This window comes from Bombus fervidus, chromosome 10 (assembly GCF_041682495.2).
Source record: "Bombus fervidus isolate BK054 chromosome 10, iyBomFerv1, whole genome shotgun sequence".
NCBI classification, from domain to species: Eukaryota; Metazoa; Arthropoda; class Insecta; order Hymenoptera; family Apidae; genus Bombus; species Bombus fervidus.
Window position 1 is genome coordinate 790,550 of NC_091526.1, and position 5,181 is coordinate 795,730.

The following is a 5,181-nucleotide window of genomic DNA, read 5'->3' on the forward strand; positions in this document are numbered from 1 at the left end:
GGTGCAGAAAGAAGAATGCAGCCGAATCAAGTAGCGGAATCATGGAGCAAACCGAAGCATGGCGCAAGCAGAAGCATGGTCCAAGAAGAAGCATGGAACAAGCATAAGCATGGACCAGAAGGAAGCATGGAGCAAGCCGAAGCATGGGCCACAAAGAAGAATGGACCTGAAGGATGGAGCAGAGGTATGGAGCAGAAAGAAGCATGGAGCAGAATCATGGAGCAGAGGCATGGAGCAGAAAGAAGCATGGAGCAGAATCATGGAGCAGAGGCATGGAGCAGAAAGAAGCATTGAGCAGAATCATGGAGCAGAAGCAGTGATAACTACAAAAGAAGTTCTAATAGGAAAAGCCGATGAATTATACGAGCGAGAACAATAGGAGGAAATACATAACCTTCTAATAAATTATAAAGTAATTACATTGCGTATATCACTTATAAATGTAGATAACAAAACTGAACATTTGTATAGGATAGCGGTGATATTGAAATTATATGGCGTTTGTGTAGAGCAATGTATAAATTGTCTAAGACTGTGAGTGAAGTAGATGGAAAGAAATGAATTTTCGAATCTTATGACTTAATACTTAAAGCACTTGAAATAAATGAGGATAATTGGGCTGCATACAAATGGGCATCGATTCTTCGCAATTGTAAGACTCTTTATGAAGGAGTGAAGGCACAAATAAAAGAGTCATATAATATTAAGAAACATATGCTGATATATTTCATGATAATATATTAATATTTCTTTCCCTGATACGATGTCAAGCAATTGTATCGAATATGTTTAATATCGCAGAGAGCAATGGAACTAAATGCAAAAGAACCACCTCTTATGTACATGCTTGGTACTTGGTGCTATCAAGTTGCTGATTTAACATGGTATCAAAGAAAAATTGCATCTGTAATATTTGGAGAACCACCATCTTCATCTTCTGAGGAAGCTCTAAAATATTTTGAAACCGCAGAGGAAATTGATCCCAATTTCTATAGTCAAAATTTATTAATGTTGGGCAAAACCTACTTAAAATTAAATCAAAAAGAGCTATCTATGAAATATTTAAAAATTGCCCTTGAATATCCTGCAAAGAACAAAGATGATCGAGATGCTAAACAGGAAGCACAAAAGTTGTTAAAGAAACTTTAACAAACTTGACGGAAATTATGATCTATTATATGATAAATGGATATTATTATAGGATATGGAATTGAAGGGATAAAGTAAATTTAGAATCTATCTTTTAAGTAGAAGTATAAAATTTATTTACTATAAAGTACAGTACAACTTATGTGTGATGAGCTTTTTATACGCAACATCTAATTTAAGATTTAAGATTACTATATACATGTATATTTTATAAAATGTTTTATTTCAAAATGTAACATGTAGCAAATTTTAAATAGTTAATAGCAGTTGAAGAAAATTCGTATATACAATATGTCATTAAACTACCTTTCTCGCAAAAATTAGTTAAAGAAATATATTGTAACAGAATTAAAGTATCAAAATGTTAATGTAACATTGTCACAAATATCACGGTTTAATAAAGTAGTTTCCAAGTCGAATTATCGGCCAGGTGATTCTTCATTTTCCTCTTCCTCTCCGCGAGCCATAATTCCATCTTTTTGGAAAGCAGAGAGAAAATCAAGATATTGGCGTGTTTGAAGGCCGATTATCTCCCTTGGCACTCTTCCCATCAGATGGTATACAAAGGAACGATGCAGGCCAATCTGCATAGTGTGTTGACCAATCGGGGAAGTATACTGCACCACAACGTAATCCGGTGGTAGATCTTCCGGAACATGTGATATGGTGTGAAAGGCGTTAAATCCAAGTTGAGATTCCGCCATCGTTTCGTTATAAGGCACAATCTGGAAACAAAAAATAAAAAAAAAAAAAAATTTAATTTACGAATTGCGTGAAAAATCAGTGGAAGAAACGATTGAAAGGAAATAAGATACTCACTGTTCCAAATGTGACGAAAATGTATAAGGACGCTACCAATCGTAAAGCACTTCCAAACCTGAAGAACTTTTAAACGTTCCGCTCGATATTCGAACTGGAAATGCCCCCTCGAGCGAAATGCCGAGTTTATATAGTCGTCGGTGAGTTCCATGTGTATTACTACAGCATGGATTAGGACTTTTTGGGGGGACCCCCTAACTAGCAGGTAGGTAAAACCCAAGTAGTTGTTTGTTTGTTTGATGTTTGAAATATTGTTTAAGGGACAGACGGATTAGCAGGTGCGATGGTCGCCTCGGGTATTCCTTTGTCACCCTCTTCTCAATTATGGAAAATTCGAGAATGCGTTAGAGGATAAACAATCACAATAGAGTTGGAGAAAAATGCGATTCTAATTTATTATTAGTCATCGAGTAGGAAGCGAATACATTGCTTTTTTTTTTTTTAATTTACGCTTTCTAATAAATAATAATTTATGTGTTACTTCTATATGGGTTACATGGTTATCACCACTGGGTTATTGGAGCAATAATCGTCTCGGGCGGTAGTTTATATTTTGTGTTTACATTCATAGGAGTTCGCTAATATTATAATTATGAATTATTCGAAGTACGTATATCGCTTAAATATATTCGAACGAATAATATACTTTATACAGAATTATATACTGAAACATTGAACGATACATCTACCACCGCTTCATTATTTCTTATGCATTAATTACACAGTCGTCGTATTTAGTATATAGTAAGTACAGCAGAAAAGTATTTGATCGATATAGTTGTCGCTTGTGCTATTCCGAAGATTGCATTGTAAATATCGTTTAGCTTTGAATATATTTTATTATCAAGGGACAGCTTTTTGTCGTTGGTATTTGGCGGAGGGTAACGATTAGTCAATAATGAGTCGTGAACTCCTTCTAGGTAGATTCAGCGAGAGGACAAGAGGTAGCTATATAATTCAAAAGCATTAATAGTTCCCGTTTTCCTTCTGCTTGAGAGAATGATTCATTGTCAGTAGATATAAAGAGGATATTATTCGATTTTTATTACGAACGTACATTAATACAAGTTTTGCTTATAGAATTAAGTTGTAGAAAATAATGGCAGTAATTGATCAATGCGAGTATCGAAAATTAAATTTCAATTTCGATGCTCTTGGATTTATTAATTATTTAAATTTATAACAATTAATTTTAATATAACATAAACTAGATATTCATCCGTTTATATTGCTCAAGGTATTTTTATTCCTTTTTATTTCAACCGTATTATTATTTTCAACGTATTATTTCAATTTTCAGCGTGTATGGTTGAATAAGTTGTTGGACAAACAATCGAAGTTATCTTAATTATTCGCGTATAATTAATATTATCAAATCGGTTCATTCAGTTTCCTTTTTATCGTTTTATATCGTTCCAAAACGGGTAACTGAAGCTCTTCGAATTTCACAAAGCTATCCCTTATTAAACGTTCGACAGTTCGCCATTCACCTTTCGCATTTTATTATCATGAATTCGCTTATTATCATGAGTATACAGACTGAATATCGTCTTTACAATTACGTACTGTCGACTATCACATTAAATAACGAGAGCTTTAGAAAAATTGAATTTGATCGCGTACCTATCGTCGTCTTAAGCATGCAAGTCGATTAAATTAAGCAGAAAAAGGAACGCATTGTCGATCATCGTTATTATGCTCGTTAACTTTACAGGAACAGCATGTTGAGATCGATGTTGAATAATTTCTGACGAAATGCAACAATATCACCGAAGCCGAAAAGAGAGCCGCCGACGTCGAGCGATACTTCAGGGAAGATTGAAGTCGACGACCAACAACCAATAGACCAGGCCTACGAATCAACACCATAAGAGGAAGACTACCCACGGTGGTTCTACGATCCGACGGACGACGATATAAATTCCTCGTTGATAGCGGAGCAGGAATTAATATACTTAAACGACTATGTGTATTAAGACCAACAATAGTGAAAGAACAAAAATTCTCGATGGGACACTCTAGATTTAAGACTAACGAACACGCGTTGATAAAATTATTTGGTAAGGTTGTAGAATTCTTCGTAGTAGACAATAACTTTCCGATTATAGAGGACGGCATACTTGGTTTTCCAGCCCTATCTAAATTTAAATTTGAACTATCAAACCAACAACTCAAACTAGACAGTAACATGCTCTTGTTGCAACAGGAAAACGACTTACCCCCAAAACAAACAGTGTCAAAAGAAAAGATAATACCGCAGCCGACGCACTACCTAGAATACATGTTCTAACTAGACGAGACGAAAATTATTCATACAAACGAAAAGATAGGTATAGGCGACGACAGTTTTACAGAGACAGAGAAGAACGCGATCAAAAACGTAAAATTGTAAAATCCCAATCAGTTTTCAAAGAAAGAGACCCCGTTTTAGGACATAACGATTATAAAAGGTATAAACATGATGTGGAATGGTTAGGACCATACACAATTGATAAAGTATGCACCCCATATTATTTGATTCAAGACAAAAAGGTACACGGCAATCGTTTAAAGCCCTACTTTCCAGGTCGACACTTCTCTTTGCCAGAATAGTATCCGCAGAGATAAATACCACACAAAAAAAACAAACAAACAAAAAAAAAAAAAACTGTATTCAGAAAAAAAAGAGAGAAAAGAATATTTCCATAACAATTTATGTATTAATCTATTTTTTCTGCCGAAATGAAATTTTAGGCAACAGCCCCGCCAGCACCAAACGCCCTGGCCGCAACACCCAACACCTATACCTCAACCAATACATGCCACCCCGAAGGAGAACAGGAATCAGGTGTAATTTTCAAACCACATCGAGTACGATTTCGCAAAAGCCTCCTGAAGAAAACTTGAGGGACCAAGCTTAATCTAAGAAGGGGGGAATGTCACGGATCAAATTTCTGCTTAGCACGTGTTACGCCAGATGTAGTGGTCCTTGCGAGATTCCTCATAATCTGGGCGCCAAGACCTATCCATTGTTACACTGACCCGCAACAGGCCTAAGGAGATACCGTAAACCGAATCTGTTCAGTTTCATTTCTCCTCACATAAACATTTTCGGTTTACAGATGGTCCTCATGTTTGTTGCACGCTCTTACCTATTACGGAGAAAGCGAGTGTCTGGCGAGATAACAGACTTTTCCCATGAACAAGGATGCCGATATCTGGTTTTCTTTGTCT

General features: G+C 35.8%; 1 pseudogene; it reads left to right on the forward strand.

Annotated features, from left to right (window-relative positions):
- Positions 1-793: 793 nt before the first annotated feature.
- LOC141445843 (regulator of microtubule dynamics protein 1 pseudogene) lies at positions 794-1,189 on the forward strand (annotated as a pseudogene).
- Positions 1,190-5,181: the final 3,992 nt, after the last annotated feature.